Genomic DNA, 18,978 nt, shown 5'->3' on the forward strand with positions numbered 1-18,978 from the left:
AATGTTCAGATCTGTAGTGTGAGAAGGGCTCAAAGAGTTTGAAGTCGTCCTTTTAGTACATTTTTCTCACCACCTGAGTTTCTGTACACTAGAACTCAGCATTAAGTACTAGTTCCTGTGATTTCATTTTTATAAACCCAGCCTACTTGCATAACAAATGCACTGTTCCATCCTCCATTTTTTCGCCATCTAATTTTCTGCACAGCTGAAGCCATAATGACCTGCTTGCATAAAGCAATCTGAGATATTCTTGTAAGCAAGATTACTCTTCAGGCATTCTGGTGAAAAAGTATTTCAGTCAGACTTCTCCAGCACACACACAAAAGCAAATTTCCGTGTTGTTCGAGGCAAGGAATCAAGGAACCTTTCAATGGACGAAAAGACATGACCACACCATCCCTCTTCCGCAGCACTGACTATAGGAATTTCAACTATTAAGACAGGATTGGCATTTTCAATGTATCGCAGTGTCTGAAAGCCAGAATACCACAGGATCCAGATGCAAGTTCTGCATCAGGCACCTGGACAGGACCAGTGTTTTTTTTTGCTAGAGTATAATATTCAAGCTTATGAGCTAAACATAATTCACAAGAATTACTTTCCCTCACTATTCATACAGACAGAACTGAGGAAAAAAAGTAGGGCTCCTTTCCTCCAGCACAGAATTTAGACCACTCCAATATTTCTATTTTTAATTACATTTATGATATTTCCTGTGGGTATAAGTCATGAATGCAGTTCCAGTATGCTGGGAGCAACATAAATATAATCATTCCCAAAGGGATCTTACAGCTGTTATGCACAGGTCAGAGATTCTGTGAAATGCAGTATGTGAAACTTTAAAAGCTTTCTAGCCCACATCCTTCCCATTCCTCTTCAAATTTAGAATTAATGGATACTGAACAACGTTGCCCCAAATTTTGCCCACAAAGTATGCAAATACTCACTTCATTCAAATAAAATAATATTTAGCATTAAGCAAACACCCATTCCTATCTCACTCAGGAACTACATCAGAAATTCCCTTCTAATCCAAACCAACTCTGCTGTTACTCCATGCTGACAACTGTGTGACTGAAGACGAAAAATGTGGAATTGTTTCCTCTGCAAATCATTCTAAGGTTGGGAAGGAGGAGTGCAACATCACATTGCTGCATTTAAGTCTAGCCTCCTCCTTCTACCTGATTCCTTAACTCTTATTTTGACACATGACCGCTCAAAAGGACTGAAATAAGCTCTTCCCCATGCCGAATCTTGAGATAGCAGTCCATAGAAACAGAAAAGATTCTTCACTTACCTCTGATCACAGTCTGGGAAGGGAAAAACACTCATCAGCTGCTTCTCTCAGCGATTGTGTTCTGTTTTAAAATAAATAAAGAAGCAAGACGTTAAACACTGCCTCTGTCTCTCTTCCCTAAAGTTAGCCTCCATCAGTGTTTGTAAACATTTACTTAGCAGGAGCACCTTCGCTCTCCAAAACCAAGGTAATGATTACGTTACACTAACCATGGCATGAGGACAGAACAAGGCCATTACAACAGCCTCACTGGCATTGACTAGACAACGATGTCGGGTTGTACTTCAGCAGACTCACTTGTGCAAGAGTGAGAAAGAGAGCTGTGAGATGAGAAATGACAAGCACAGGAGAAAAAAAAAAAATAGGAACCTGGATTCAGAGGTAAACCACAAAGAAAAAAATGAAAGTTCACAGAACAAGCAAATGCGGTTGAGCTGAGAGAACTGGACAAGCCAGAGTTGTACTAATGTGATTTCTCACATCTGTTCATTAGGATTGCTGCCTTTGAAACAGCGAACAAAGCAAGCTATAAGATGCTGTTTCTTTAGTGTTAGCCACAGCTGAATCAGTTCAGTAAAACTTCAGTGGTGCGACAAAGTTTGTGTAGTGTTCTGGCAAAGCCTTTAAAAGAGTCAGGCCCATAAGGTATACTGTGAAACAAAAACAAACCTCTGAAGTACTGAGTTACACCCTTCCTCCACCCCTCTGCCTGGCTAGTGATCACACAGATGAAAATTACTGTGTGAAACTAACTGAAGCTCAGGCAACTTCTGTGCAGGTACACACACAGGCAACATACACCAGCTTGCCAGTGGAAAGCCTTCAGTGGAGCTGATGAAACCTATGAAGACAGCTCAGATTAGAACAGGGCTGGGGCTAGAAGGGTGATTTTACCGTGCCTGTTAGACAGACAGCCTCTAAAGGCAGATCTTCTACCTCAGCAGTGTATGAGATACACAAGTACTCTGTTGTAGCTTTCTAGCTCACATAGACCTTGATTCAGCAGACACACTGACTTTTGAGTTTCCAATAATCTTTAATACCTCTACAGCCAACTAGTAAACAAGAACTACATCTGTGCTGCCTGTAAATAAAACCAAGCATTCCCAGATCCCTGCTTTCCTCACATTTAAACTGCAAACTTACAAGAGCAGCAAATTTTTCTCTTTTCATTTTTCCAGGTTTGAAAAGGATTAGTTTAGAAAAACACACCTAACTCTTCCCCTGCCATCCTCAGTACACAACCTTCCTCTTTTCCTGTGATTCAAGAACCACTAAATATCCTGAGTTGCAAGGGACCCACAAGGATCATGGAGTCCAGCTCCTGGCTCCACACAGCACCACCATCAAACCATATACCTGAGAGCGTTGTCCGACCAGTGCTTGAACTCTGTCTGGCTCGGTGCTGTGACCAACCACCAGTTGGTTGTTTAGTGAAGAACCTTTTCTTAACATAAAAGAACCTTTTCTTAACAGAAAAAGGTTGGTTCTTCAGTGAAGAACCTTTTCTTAACACCCAGCCTGACCCTCCCCTGTCACAGCTCCATGCTGTTCCCTCAGGTCCTGTCACTGCCCCCAGAGAGCAGAGCTCAGCGCCTGCCCCTCCACTCCCCTTGTGAGGGAGCTGCAGGCTGCCATGAGGCCTCCCCTCAGCCTGCTTTGCTCTGGGCTGAACAAACCAAGGGCCCTCAGCCACTCCTCATACGTCTTGCCTTCTAGACCCTTCACTATCTTTGTAGCCCTCATTTTGGCACACTCTAACAGTTTTATGTCCTCCTTATATTATGGCACCCAAAGCTATGGTTGGTGACTGCCCAGCCCTTTAGTTTGGAAAGTTCTAGAATTCTTATGTAACTGCACTAACGAGTTCTGGAAGACAGGAGGAGGAAGCCTGCATCCCTGGCCTCCACAAATCCTAACACATTAGGATAAACATTACCTTGTCCTTATCCTGGCAGGATTAGACAGGAGGGCAGAATTTAACACCAGTTGAATTAGGTAACAAGGAATTTCAACTAAATGCAATAATTGATAAGTAGCCAGTGACAAAATATGGACTGATATTATCAAGCAGATAGACTTTTCCATCAGTAAAGTATGACTGGAATTGGCCATATCTGATTGCACTGCAAGATTTATTGCAAAGACCCATAAGCTAACAGACTGGTATAAAGCAACACTGATGGATGACACTGCTACAATTTCCATGGAAAGCTAAGTTAGGTGGGAAAAACCTTGCCTAACAACTTTCCCTTTTCCTCCTTCATACATAGTCATCTGCCTGTGTTGTTCATGAGCAGCAGATATATTTGTATGTTTGGAAAGTACAAGCACAAAGTGCACGTTACTACCATCATCAACAGCTGCTAAACTCCCAAGCATTTCACAGAGAACAACACATTTCATCTCCAGGCATCAAAGTATTCACTAATGGCATGAACCTCTGCCTAGCACACAATTAAGTGATTTTGGAAAGATGTCATTAACTCTAGGAGCTTCACATCTTTTCCCATGTTTGTATTTAGTTTCCAATTTACCAGCCATAACAGTAGAGAGGGAAAGCTCCTGAAGCGTGCAGGAACCCAGCCATGCAAGTTCCTTAAGGAGCTCCTCTTAGTCAGGGGGCACACTGTATGGAGACTCAGTAAGCAATGACATTCATATTCCTGTCAGTTTTATTTCTCAAACACCAGCCTCATTGGAACTTTCACTTGATTTTTTACTCTGGAAAAAAAGCCAAACCTAAGTGTAACAGATGCTCTCTGGAACACCCAGGACACATACAAGAGCATGTGTGTGGTCCACTTCACCACTACAGGACAAAACGGCTTTCTGGAAAATGAGAAGGGTGCTTAGTTTTTCTCAGCAGAAAAACCTTAATATTTACGCTAATTTGATACAACAGGGTCCACTTAATTAAAAGAAAAGTATTCACACAGGAGCTTAACCAAGTATAACTATTTTCCCATGAAGATCGTATCCTCGGTGTAGGCAAACAGTCCAAGGAACACCATACAGACAGCAGTTCTGTTCTGTGTGTCTCTGTAATTACAGCAGAGAAACAGTCCTAATGACAGACCATAGTTTAAAAACAGTAATAATAATAAAAGCCCAAAACAGAAGCACAGTGAAAATATATAATGATAAAGCATATATTGGGAAAACATAAAACCTTGATAAGGTCTAAATATTAAAAGATTTAAAGGGACACAAACAGCAAGTAGGAGGCCCTGACTAGTAGTAGATTGGGGAGGATTTTTAGTTAATTTCTGTAAAAGAACAAGACAGAGAATAAAAAGCAGAGAAACTTGAAGTCTGCATTTCTTCCCAAATAACATATATTTTATAAGATCACCAAAATACTTGTGTAGGTTTACAGTTCGAGGCTGCACAAAGACAACACAGACCAAAAACAGGGTTGACATTTAGTGCACAGGGGGGACAAGGATGGATGGATGGATCACAGCATCCGAACAGGAAAACAGAGGAAAATGCAGAGAGGGAGGAAAGAAAAGACATACAGCTATATGGGAAAGTGTGAAACCAAGGAGCAATTACCAGAAAAAGTCACTGTCAGAAAATGCAAGTGCTCAAGGAAAGAAGCATCACAGAGTAAACTGCACCTCCAAGGAAGTGAAAGAGAAGGAAACTTGGCAGTAAGGATATACCTGAAATAGTTAATCAAGGATATCTACCATCAGGATATATGCAGGTTATCTTAACACATAAAGCTCCGCTATGGCTCACTTATGTGCATCCCGCAAAACTGTTTTGAGAAGAGAAATGGTTTCTGAGACCCAGTAAAGCTCTTAAGTGAATTTGTATTTCTGATAAGGGAAAGCAGCCTCATTTTCAAAGTTCTAGAAATGATCTCTTAAATTCCTCCCCTCTCTCTTGTATGACAGGTTGCCCTCAACATAGTTCACTGGGGAAGCTTTCAAAACAGAAGAAAAAGGCAGAGGCACCTGAGGGAGGAACAGCATCAGTTAGATCACATAAAGCAAATGGCTTAGTCTGATTCATCATTCAGCCAATGCCCTATTTCAGGTCTTGCATGTCCTTGTGTGGTATCATCCTGTCTGCAGACAATAAAAGCAAACTTTCCTCCCTGTATGCCTCCTCATGTTATGGAAGGCCCAGTCCCAGTCTGTCATCAGCATGACTGTGCTTGTTTGCAACCTGTACTGCTCAGAAATGCTCATGACCCTGACAGCTCCAGCAGTTCTTAAAAAGGGTAATGCAAGCAGTGAAGTGTTAAAACTGTAATTCTATTCTGTCTTTGCCCCATCCCTGGAGGTGTTCAAGGCCAGGCTGGATAGGGCTCCAGGCAATCTGGTCTAGTGGTGGGTGTCCCTGACCACGGCAGGAGGGTTGGAACTAGATGGTCTTCAAGGTCCCTTCCAACACAAACCATTCTATGACTCTATGTTTCCCATTCTGCTACAGAGCCACTGCCTCCTGACAACAATGCTGCAATTAAGATGATAGCACTGAGCATTCCCTGAATTACTGGGTTAAAGAGCAGAACTCTATATTTAAACTTTTCACTCCATTCAGATCATTTAAGTAATTCTGCTCATGACTTTAAATTTAGACTCCTCCTCCTCAAAACATTCAAAGTAAAGAGCACCCCAAAGAACTAACTGCAACCAGGTTGGTACTAGTCTTTCGCTGGTCCTAATAAACTATGGCTCCTACAGACATCTCCCCTGTACCAGTCCTAGAGTCATCACTATCTCAATAAAAACAGCATTTTTTAAAAATCAGCAAACAAATTACCAGATGGATGAAAGGCAGTCAAGTGTTTTCAGCTTCCAGACAGACAGCCTGAAAACACCTAGGAGCTGGATTCCCAGGAAAGGACCAAATTGCAACAGAATGCTATAGAAATACTTTGTGCCTAAGTGGTGACCCCCCCAGCTGACAGCAAAGTTGACAGATACCATGGGGAATTTCAAGAGGAAGAGGGTCACATTTCTCTCATTTTATTCCTCCTTTATATACAGCAAATAAAGCCAGAAGCCTGCTGACTTTAAGTCCATGTAATTCCTTTTCTACATTTTTCATTTATCATTGTCAATATTTGATCTGGACAGCGTTGCCTCTTCAGGCTCCTTATGCTTACTTTTATCTCTGTCTTTTATCATAATATGAAGTCCACTCTACATTGCACAGGAGATTCCTCCAATAACTAAAAAGATGAGGGGGGGGAACTAATAAAGTTTAAGCATCTCCTCACTTAACCCAACAAAGGTGCCCACAGTGTTATGCATTGGCAGTTCCAAGATGTGATTCTCCACCACCAAGGAAGCAATTAAAATTAAAATTAACAATGTTTATTTTCTGTAAAAAGGTGAAAAGACAATAAAGTCAATAATCTATTCCCAAATAAAAGGTATAAAACACAAGCTTGATATGACTGTAAAGGCACACTGCAATGAAGAAAATGGGAGTTTTGCCCATAATTCAGCTTTAATTCACTGTTTAAACAGCTTTCCTTGTATGTACTTTCAGGTTCACAGTAATAACTTCCAAGATGCAAAGTAAGCAGCCGTATCACAGCTGGTTGCACACAAAAGATACTTCACGAGAAGAGATACTCCATCCAATAAACAAAATAAAAATTACAGATATAGGTCTTCTCCCTAGATGCAAAAACACAAAGCTGAATGAAAGCCAAATCTGAAAACAGAATAAATATGGTATCTTGAAGCCAAATTGTGAAAGAATTAGACTTGTTAGCAGATTGGCCATATCCACACCTTTTTAATTAGGTGCATTATGCCTTTTTCAATAGGTGAGAGAAGGAAATTTGCATACACGGAAACAGAGAAAACAGGTAAAAATAATTGATGCTTTTAGGGGGATTAGGGGAAAGAAGAAATTGAAACTTCTTACCCAATTACATTTTCCATGCTTAGCCAACATTCAGCCCCAATTTCAGCTTAGCCAATGCTCAGAAACAGCCCTGTACCTTCACGATCTTTCCCACACTGAGGTGGTGACAGTTTTCTTTCTCTTTCCCCACAGTTTTCTCAAGATCTGCTCCTGACTGATGGTGCTTTCCAAAACGCCTCTATAGCTGGCTGCTGATGGCGAGCACTGCAGGTGCAGTCAGCTGGTGAGGAACGCACAAATGTCGAACAGACTGCTCCCTCTTCCCTGGGGGCTCCCAGTCGCCACCAAGGTTGGCTATAGAAATGCTCAAATAGTTGCCAAGCCTTGCCACAGCTGAAAATATATACCTGATCCATCCACAGAAGTCTCCACTCCCATATAAGTATGTCTGGAAGAACACACAAATGCACCATTTTAACTCTACCTCTCATCCCTCTCCCTTTATACATCCTGCAACACAGAGGTAAAACTACCCAGCACCCAAAATCCATTTTAAAAGAAAATAAACAATGCAGCTGCTCAATCTTATTCTTTACTACACCTGGAAAAAGATCTTTGCATGAAGTAATTCTTTTCTCCTCACTCTCCATGAGACAACATTACATACAGACTGTGGCTGGTGAAAGAGCAGTGCAAGAACAATGTGAGAAGAGGAGTGTTGATTCTTTCAATGCCACAGGTGCAAGGACTTGGCCACATCCTTTCACTTGGTCTTTTGAAGTCAACAAATTGACTGTGGCTAAATCGTCAGGAAGAATGGCATCTGAAAAAGGTACACATGATCAAGCAACCTGAGTTCAAGGAACACTATAAATGCTTTGAGATTAGCTAGTCAGAAAAGCCTGCAGATCCTCTAGGCCACTGGGTTACAATCAGGGAGAAGCGTCAGTACTTAGAGACTGACTTGTGGAAGCACGACTAAAGCAGCCCTGTGCGACATTGTTTGAGAACCACTGACCTAGAAAGGCACTAAAGCAAAGCTGTGCATAACACTCCCAGCACAGGCACTCAGCCCTGTGCTCTGCTGTTGGAAGGAAAATACTGCACACAGCTCCACGATTTCACAGTCCACATACAAAGCTAAGGGAGCTTTTGTGCTGATAGTGAAATGAAAATGTCTACTTCCCTTCTTACTTTCTCCTCAAGTCTCAAGTTAAAAGCTGTGTGGTGCTTTCCCGCTTTCTCTTCCCCCTTCTTATTCCACCCTTCCATAGCAATTCCAGCTGAATCAATTAGTGATTAAATTCCATGTGTTTTCCTGTAAACATCTGATTATTCTGGCTTCCCTGGAACATTACAAAAGGCCCCCCCTGCCACTCCTCTCCCATTCCCTGAGATCGAAGCATACACGACTTCGTCTTAGCACCACTTCTCAGTAAGGCCACATTTGTGTTTTTAAGAGATGCATCCAGCCAGCTGGAGGTTTCTTTCTGGCTTCACTAAGTGCAAAGCCTTTTAGACCTGTAGACTGAGCCAAAACCCAGACTTACCATGCCCATGTGGGACCAACGATATTCTTGCATTACTTGAAAAAGAAAATACGTGAACCATCAGACTGAAAAGCATGTGACATGGCATCTGAATATTATCACTGTAGGATACTATCAGTGTTTCAGCAGATGAAACACAGCAGGGCCCAGTGTGCAGGATAACTGGTTTTTAAGACAATCAGCTATGTTGCATTTTAAGGTAGGTAGAAAAAAAAATCCTAAAGCAGAAATATTGCTGGAGTTTTATACAATATTTACACGTCAATGTGAGAATCTGATCTAATGCTCAGCACAACCAGCAGAAGTATTTTCACTGAATTCAATAGGCACAGGGTCAGGATTTAAATTGATGTTGTGCTGGTACATGCACATATGTTTATGCATATAAACACCATGCCATACAGTATTATAATCATTTTTTTGGCATGGAACTGTCTATGCATTACACATGAATCACAGCAAAGTGTTTTTTCTGTTGGTGCTGGTGTGTTCTTTTTTTTAGTATTAAAAAACATCTTTCTCCTTTGGGAGGTAACCATAGACCATTCTAATCTCTGTGATAACATAGATTTTCTTCTTGCTAATAATCTTCTCCCCTCCTCAGTATAAAAAGTGAGCTTGTAAAGTGAATGACCAACCAAAATCCCTTCAGTTAAGGAACAACCTGCTCAGATGCATTGATACTCCTAAACTACATTTTCTTACTCATGTTTTGAAGATGCATGTTCCTTTTGTTTTAACAGATTTACAATAGACAAAGTCAGTGACAACCCCCTGAGTTAGCTCATAAATCAGCAAAAAAGTCAGGGGAAACTGCCTTTTTTATCCTAGCAGCACAAACAGAAATTGCCCTTATCCAGCATTATTTACCAGACCATCTTCCCGGTGAATTGCATAACCCTTGCAAACAGGTCCTGAACACATCCATGCTCCTGGAGACTCAGGCAGTTGCAGATAATAGGACTATTCATGGGAAACATTTTTTTCTGATTCTTATCCTTCAGCTTAACTACCAGTCCAACCTGAATACTATTAAAACATACAAAAGGGAAATCATTGCCCAAATACCAACACTGAAACCACTTCGTACTTCTAACCACTATTTTCTCCAGGCAAAGGCTCTACCATCTCACCCTCACCCTGACTCAAGTCTGACTCAAATGTCAAAAGAAAAGCAGAGCTGTTCGAATGAAATAGCATTTAAATCCTATGTCTACAGAATAACAGCAAAGTTCTCACTAAAACAGGGTAAGTATAGTTTTTCTGGCTTACAGGATAGGGAAACTGAGGAACAGAGCACAGGCACGGGCACTTACCAGGTCAGCAGCAGAAGCCACAATCCAAGGTAAGAGCCACTGAGCGCACGGACTCCTAACCACTGCCTGCTTCCTTCAGAGCGCTATTTTCTGCCTGATCAGAGCACCCTTGAGTTTTTGGCTTGCATGGAGCACAGGCCACACTGCACTTTCTGAGGTTGCTGGCATAGCCAGGACAGGACTGTGGCTCTTTCAAAGTTCTGTCCTCCAGCTGCAATCCTTCATCACCACAGATACAATATACATTATGTTCAATACAGGGCACCTACAAGTGTTTACCAAAGGCAGTCATTTGGTGCAAAACCAGTTTCCCAGTAAAAATCACCATCTTTTCCTTTTTTCTAGCACCTTCTTGTCAATTCCAACTCACAATTAGTTATGCATTTTCTCTACCAAAGGACATCCCACACTGCAACACAAAATTTAGGAAAATATTTTTTCAACAACAAGCCTGATACCTTCTTACCAAACAGAACAAGAACAGTTCTTTTAACAAAATCATATTTTAAATGTTATCAGAGCTGTCTCTTCTCCATTTCAATGGCAGCTGGATGACAATTTTCTGTCCTTTTTGCTGCCTTTCTCGTCTATCTCAGCTGGACTCAAGCTAATAAGCTTCTCATTAATGAAATGACTATGCCAAGGTACTGGCAGATGGCCCTGTGTTCCAAGCACATCTTTCCGTTCCCTCCCTCCCAGAAGTCCTAATCTACACACAGTGTAATCGTCACAAAAACATATGCTCCCTGACAGAAAGCTTCCCTTCCATTATCTCTGTACTCTAAGGGATTGACCCCTGAAACCTCAGGGACATGAAGCAACTCCCTTCTTACTCAAGTCTCAGTTTCCTCTGTGCCTGAAAACACATTCACCAGGTCCTGGCCAAAGTGTCTGTACCACGCTAATCTCTCTCACCATACTACTGTCTGTATCCTATTCCGTTACTAAGCAAAATGCATATACACATATATATCCATACTAAAAAAAAATAAAGTAATACATATACGGTATTTCTTACATGCAATGCTTTGCTTTGCCACTGTTTTATATACAGGTCCCTGTGACAGTACATGAGCCTTCCTCTCAGAAAAAGTATATAACTTATTATGTTGGTTACCTGTAAATATCTTGTGCACCACTTCCATTGTAATGCCGAGTGAGTCAGTCACTAATTGTGTATCTCATATATCTTAAAATAATCTATTTGTATCATCTGTTGGCCCCCTCTCCCCCATCAATTTAATCAGATTATTGTGATTGATGAATTCATTAATATGGTCATCATATCCTGAGAGCACAGCAACTTCTAGAGAGACGCTCAGGAAGGAAGAACAACTATCTCCCTTTTGCACACGCAAAGCATTATGAGCAGAGAAGTAAATGAGTACTATCTGTTTCCCAGTTGTGGAAGGACTACAGAAAGGTTATTTCTTGACATTTAGGATCAACCTGGCTGGAGCCCCTCAGAGAAGGCTGGCGGCACGATGGGTGCTGACAGGCCACCATAGTGAGATGGGCTATTTTAGGTCTCCAAGTTGATTCTGGGCCTTCTGATTTTATTTTTTTCCAGAGGAAGAGACAATTTGATTGACAGTTCTCTTCTGCATTTAAGCCCAACAGTACTGAACAGTTTTCCTCAGCAATATAATGCAGAAAAGCTTGCCTTTAATCTTTGCCCCCCTCTTTTTCAACTTCAAGTTGAAAGTCTTTCAAGACAGACCCTTCCTCACCGAACAAGTCACTCCTGATTGTATGGAATAACTTAAGCCTGGCAGCTCCAACACTGCCTACTTTATGACGTGTAAAATAGCTCAAATGCACACTCATATTATATACTGAAACAAAAAACAATAGGTCAAATACAAATACCAGTAAAACAAGAAAAAAAAGAGAAATATTATTTAGTCAGTGGTAAACACAGCATAATTATACTTTATATTTCTGTAGCTTTCGTCAACCAAAAACAAATAACCTAAAACACTTTGACAGCGCACCTTCCCAATCCTGTCAAGTAGTAAATAAAATGAAAATAGAAGGAGCATGGCACTTACCCTGAGAAACAGTGACAGCAGAAAAGCATGCAACAACACCGTTCAAATACCCAGGAGTTGTGACTGCCTGAGGAGGGTGATAAAAAATGACATCCACCAGAGCTTGCTATTTGAGGAAAACTATTCACAACTGAGACATATTTGCCTTCAGCTGTAACTTTGTATCTTTCTAAAAACATCATAAACTAGATTTAAAAGGTATTAGTTAAAAATATGGTACGACACCAAATTCCTAGCAAGGAAACCTAGTCTCTACCTTCTGCTGGCTGCCAGCGCAACACCCGAGATGACACTGAGCATCAGAGGATCAAAAAGATCGCAGTGAGCATCTGTCGAGCAGAGAACACGAAATTTGGATAAGGATTATTTTGGGAGGATGGCCAGCCTGGTAAACAGCAGCAAGCAAACAGAAAAGGCTACTTGTTGCAGGCAGAAATGCACAATAGGCTTCCAGAAACTAAACACACCACATGTAATTAAAGCAATTTATTAAAACTATGTGGCTTCACACATTTGCAAATGCATTTTCCCCTTTCTAGTCTCGGAGTGATGTGCTTATTCATGCAAACTGAAAGGAAATATGTGAACAGTTTTGAAAATACAAGCAGAAAATGTGAGAACAGAACATTTGATATGGCATTATCTTGCAAATGCCTCCAGATTCCTCTCTGGTCACTGTGTGGGCAGCACATTCTCAGGACAGGGTGGGGGTGGGCAGGAGAAGGGGACTGTACTGCTATTCATGAACTTGGTTTTGTCTTTTCCTGCTGAGGTTCATTAGTGACCTACTGGAGCACTGGGGAGGAGGGAGGAGAGCTTGTTCTGGCGGAAAAAGCAGGCCCAAGGAGACTCGGAGGCCGAAGGTGCCTGAGGAGACCAGGCCAGGGGAGCTGGGACCTCTCGCCGAGGTGGTGGCCGGCCCAGGCTGCCAACTGCTGCCCACACAGACCTGTAACTCCCCACTCATGCTTTCACGTCACTTTATGGCCTCTCACTTGGATGTACCCTATGCAATCATTGAAGAGAAAGTTAATTCATCACAGTGAAGTTCTTACAGAACAGGCCATCCTCTCCCCAGCCCCTGCATATGTAAAAATAAAAGTTACATCGCCTTCATTGCCTAGACTTTCACAGAAGTCCAGAGATGTAGGCAACAGCTACTCGGGACAGATGGACCAGAAAGGACGGCAATATTTGCAGCCACACTGACAAACAACGCCTGCAGGCATCCACACCGGAGAAATGAAGCATTCCCATCTTGCATCATACATCTGGCTGTTATAAACACAGGAACCATCCCACCATCTCGCTCCAGCAAGCATCAGGGACATGATCAGACAGCATGTTACTGTTGACAGCTGAAGATCCTGGTAAGGCCTCCTGTTTACTGGGAAAGGACTCTGCCCATAGATTTTCCTCTCAACAATCTCCTGCCAGCAGATACTCCTTTCCATCATTCACCCGGACCCTTTTTAACACCAACCAGCTTTATAGCCAAGGCGACACGAGAAAACAAGGCTTCTCTGCAGCTCTGAAGACAGGGAGAGATTTTGAAGCTGCGGTATGGAAATAATGCATGATTGCTAAGTGGATGATAAGCCCTGAGCACATAACAGATAGCTATTGTAGGCTGGCTATGGACGGAGCGGCACTGAATCATGCCTACAAATTAGGTGGTAAAGAAAAAGGTGGGGGGGACACAGTTGGGGATTTTGGATAACTGTTTTTTTTCTGAGCAGCCCACTGTCCAGGTATCCCTCACAGCACAGGGATGTGGAAATAACAGAGCTGTGATTTAGCCCAGGCCCCTTTCAAAACCTCTCCCTGTGAGACATCAAGAATGCCTTCATACACTGGAGCCTATAAAAATGGTAAAAGATAGTGTTTGGGGTCTTCTCAGTTGAGTGTTAATTTCTGTTCCATTTTTAGACCAGTAACATCTCGGGCATAAAAGCCAGAAAATTACTCTGCCATGTAAGAAGAAAATAATACAACAAGCAAGACTGAAGCACAGTAGAATGAGAGAAGCCACTAGACTGTGATCACAGTGAGTTATAAACCAGAATACATCACATTAATGAGGTAGGAAAAGATTTGCTATACGTAGAGGATTACAAAGAGTCTAATAAAAACATTCTCTATTAAGAGAAAAACATAATCCAATCCATAGGGAAACAGCTTTCAAATTATACAAATCATGGTACAAAGTGCAGAATACAAAAATTCAGGAAAAATGGCATGCAGCACTGACCTAAAGCAAGTTGCCATTAAAAACTGATAAAATTGTAGCGCTGGTGAATGGCAAATATATCTATTTTATCTAACCAAACTAACCGTAGGAAAATATTTTAAAGACTTGAACTAGCAAACACTGTGCTCTGAAGCAACATAGATGATGGCACAGAGAGATTTAGATTAATAAACCTGATTTCTTTAGCTAGAAAAGGAGTTGAAATGAATGATTTTTTTTGTGTGTGTGTGATGCATTCAAAGAGTACCCAATACAGCTTGCACCTGACCCGTGATGAGGACTGTATGTACTCTGGCAGTACAAGCCAATTGTAATCCAAAAACTAATTTACATGTGTTACCTTCAGACGAATCAAACAAAGAAGAAGTAACACAATAGCACATTGTATTTAAGGTTAATAAAAGCAAAGTACCAAGATGTGGAAACTATAATCACACATACTTTTTCTTTTTTCTTTCTTTTTTTTTAAAAAGGTCATAAATGAATTACTAACTCATGAAAAAGGAAAAAAACATAGACACCTTCATGAAGGTAAGCTGTGTGCTCAATAAGCAGTGACAGTAAAAATGCAAATTAAGTTTATATATATATGCATATGAGGAATTAAAAGGTGAGTAGCATAAGAATTAACATGCTCTCTGCCCTGTGAAAACACTGGCCAGTTCTTACCTCTTCACCCTAAAACAACAGAACAACATCGAAGTCATGGATTGAAATTGCTAATGAAAAAGAATAACATAAATAAACCAATCTAAAGTCTAACGTTAAAGTTTTAATCTAAAGTCTGTTTGTGTGTGCTCCCTCTCTCTCAAAATCAGAAAGGGAATAGGCTCAAGAGGCACATTAAAAAGTCCTAAACAGTCAAGAGGAGAAACCAGACTGATTAAGAACAATTAATTAGTATTCATAATAAAAGAGCAAGGGAATACACAATGAAACTCAGAGGCAAAAATTTGTCTGATTTGAGATTATATAGTTTCACATCATACACAATTAGCCAGTAGTGCTCACCATAACATTAGCACTGATGTTGAGAAAAGTATGAAACATATATATATATATATATATATATATATATAATAAACATATTTGAATTAATCGTAATAAACATCAGGAAGCACAGAAACTCTCCTGTTTCAAGGCACAACAGTTTTTTCTACTCCTGAAGATTCACAATAAACATCTAGGAAAAGTGTAGTTTAATCACCTACAGAATTTTTTTCTTAAACAGTAAGAGCTACTGTCAATAGCAGAAGGACTGTGAATCTTGATGGACAGATGCTCTGATCCACTACAAGCAGGGGAGGAGGCATAACAACACTAGCAGTTTCTTGTGCAGGAAAAACATGTTTGTAAATTATATCATAGTAGCCACAGTGATGTAAAGTCTTACGAAGCGTGCAATACAAACGCAGAACAAAAAAAAAGCATCTAGTTTAAGGATAAGAAGGGAGAAAACAGACAGATATATAGGTAAAACTGCAACAGAAGTCAGCAGAAGGGGCCTGACTTTTTTAAATCAAAATTTTTTGTATGTATTTAGAACATTTCTAGAGAGAACTTCCTAAGCATGAGTAGCCACATGGGACGATGATACTTTGACAGTTTAAGTTAGGGGGGAGGCAGTTATCACTGTCCTGAGAAAAAATAATCTATATGGTACCACAAAAAGGAAGAATTATTACATATTTTTTGATGAGGAATAGTAGTAGGGTATAAAGAAAGGGGCAATATGACCAAAACAATGTGTCAGAAAAGTGATCTTGGCAGCAGCTTTCTGAACAGCAATGACGACAGAAATGCCACATTTACTGAGACAAGAGACTGAGGACCTAGATGCGATTTCTTCTCTTAGAAACATAATAAAAAAAAAAATAGTTACAGTCCAGACATATGGACCTACCTGTAAAGTTCCACACTGATTCAGATTATGGGCTTGAGTGCTGAGTAATAATTAAAAAGGAACTTTTTTTCACTTAAGCTTTACAGGAGAAAGACTATATAGACATGGGAAAACACACAGTTTGAGTTTCACAACTCCAAAATGCTTCTAACAGAACAGTGAAATCTGTTAAACACTGTATGAAAAACTAGCTGGGGTCTCTAATGAAAAGCATGAGCTATAAAGACTAAATGGGCCGTCTATAGAGAATATCTTCATTGAACCTTGCTACTTTCAGAGAATGCTGGAGTGCTCCATATGGGGGCAAGCATTCTCTATAACAGTGGATGTAGGTATTCAGCAAGATCACAGCGAAAAAAGCAAGATAAGAACCAAAATATAAAAGACCATCCCCTCAACCACTGCAGTAAAGGTACAGGAAAAAAAAAAAGCTAGACAGCAGAACTGAAACTACTCTCAGGATACAAATACACAAACGTAATTTTGGATTTAGTATTTAAGATGCTAGAGAGCAACTAGGAACTAGAAACACCCAAGAGAGTTAGCAACAGAATTGCCTAAATCACGTTAAGCATGCCTCCAACAAGGTGAAAGAGTGATGTGTAGAAGCACCAGCAGTATGTTATGTTCACCCCACTCTGCTGGAAAGAAATGACCTTTGAATGCAAAATATACATGAGCAGTAAAGAGGGGGGTAGAGTAAGAGACTTGTTTCAGACAGACATACTAGGAGCTCTCCATTACCCCTGCTAATATATTAAATATTTCAACAACTCTGGAAATCAATCAGCAAAAACTTCAGCAGCAATCACTTTCTGGATAGTCCTCTGAATCTTATAGAGAGTATAAAATGATAGAGTATGAAAGACTTCTCAGACGGCTCTACCAATATAAATCCTTTATGGTTTTCCTTGAAATTTTCACATAAGAAAAGGAGCATTAATCTAGAAGCCATATTCTTTTCCTAGCTGCTTCTGTCCTTCATTCGAAAACCTTAAAAGTTCTGCTGTAACTAAAGAGTAAGGACAGGCATATCTGAGACACTTTTAAAACTGCCACTCTGGATACGAACAGTAGAGTGGGTTTAGCCTCTTCGTTCAGCAACAAAGATTCTTGCTTGAGAAGCTGAAAGGGCACAACTATGTACAGACGCACATAATATGTTTGAAAACAGACATGTTGAAGCCATCCTGTTACAGGAAGACCCAAAATAGAAGTCACTGAGGGCAGTGGAAAGTTACCTCACCAACGTTCTCCCTCAGAATCAAAGCTTCTGACACAACAAAGGTTTCTGGGCGGATGGGGATCCTAGGTGAGGCTGCTCAAGGCACTGCCGCCCTCAGGACTAACACTTAGCTGGTTTCTGCAGCCTCTGAGCAAAAGGAAGGACTGCTTACATCTGAAGGAACAGATAGATGACATGCAAACGATGCAGTATCAACAGTGGTTTACATTCACACATTCTAATGTCCCAATAGGAATATACACAAATTACAGGTATCTGAACGCAGTTTTCCCCGTGAGAATATAGACAAAAATACAGATACGAGAGCAGTCTTCCCTACCAATCACGTAAAAATATTCCTGTCAAACAGTGGAGAAATTTTTTTCCCCACTTTAACCACACTGGAGTGCTCTTCTGCATTTATTCTTTCAACCCATGTTGGCCTCTCCATACCAGTGCAACCTCCACTCAACTGTATCTTAAAAGGTGGGAAGCGGAGCTGTGCCTCCAGCAATCACCATCCCAAGTGTTATAAAGCTCTTGACAATACAGGTAATACACTTGCATGTGCTTTTTAGATGCTTTGCTACTATCTCTCACGCAGCCTCTAAAAACAAAGACAAGGGATGGGAGCCTCACCTGCAAGAGAAAGCAGTCCTGGAAGCTACAAGGTATGAGAACAGCGAGGAGGTGTGACATAAGCCAGGAACAGCAACCCTAAGCAGAAGATAACATCTTCTGGACTGATTTCTTCTATCCAAGCAGCGCTGGGCTTGTCTATACTGATACTCTTCTTAAAAATTTCCTGTTTCACTGCTGCCAGTGCCTGCAGGGGTTGCAGTGTGAAGTGCTGCTCCATACCAGTTTCCCGGGCATAGCCATTATGTCTGTACAACAGTTTGAATGGAAGATACTCCACACATCCCTTTTGCCTGGGACTTCCTTGCTTTATAACAATTGACAAGCATGGTTCGAAGTTTGAAAACATAAATACATGCTTCTCCGCATGTTTGAGGAAAAATCCAGGCCTTAGAGTTTCATGTCATACATTTAACTAGGCCATGAAGAAAAATACTATGGATACAGAAAAAAAAAAACAGCCTTCTGCAATTCTCTGATTTTTGCTATGTAAAATGTAAAATTATTAAAATTTCAATTAAAAATCATATTCCTAAAATTTCTTTTTGGTCAAACAGCTTAAAAATGTAAAAGTACACAAAGTTGTTATCAATGTTCAGCCAACAGTTACAACACGCTGACCTCTACCTTAACTCAACATAGCTCTAACTTCAAAGCCTGCTTACAACTATTTAAATACCAACATTATTAAGCATGGCGGGCATGCTGAATACTCAAATGGAGCCAGCATGCTTTATGTGAAACCCAGACTCTGCAGTTCCTCCCCCTTGTTTCCCAGGCTAAGCTTACCTGTTCTCCAGAGCAGGACTTTCCTGTCACACTTCTTCTGACAGAAAGGAGTGGCGTTTCCCTGCTTTCTCATCCTTGGACTCCTGCTTTTTCTTTCCCAATCTCTTCCTCCTTCTACT

At 40.8% G+C, this 18,978-nt stretch overlaps 1 protein-coding gene across 3 annotated transcripts in view; it reads right to left on the reverse strand.

Annotated features, from left to right (window-relative positions):
- The window catches only part of NDST2 (N-deacetylase and N-sulfotransferase 2), a 135,399-nt gene that overhangs the window by 50,069 nt on the left and 66,352 nt on the right, over window positions 1-18,978 (reverse strand). For 2 of the 3 annotated variants that reach the window (XM_040564463.1, XM_040564468.1), the window contains exon 4: window positions 1,298-1,358. The gene's annotated coding sequence lies outside the window, so the exon portion shown is untranslated. Of the gene's footprint in view, window positions 1-1,297; window positions 1,359-12,052; window positions 12,113-18,978 lie in introns of those variants that run through there. The other variant, XM_040564464.1, reaches the window with a different exon arrangement.

Source organism: Cygnus olor, chromosome 7 (genome assembly GCF_009769625.2).
Source record: "Cygnus olor isolate bCygOlo1 chromosome 7, bCygOlo1.pri.v2, whole genome shotgun sequence".
In the NCBI taxonomy this organism is placed as follows: domain Eukaryota; kingdom Metazoa; phylum Chordata; class Aves; order Anseriformes; family Anatidae; genus Cygnus; species Cygnus olor.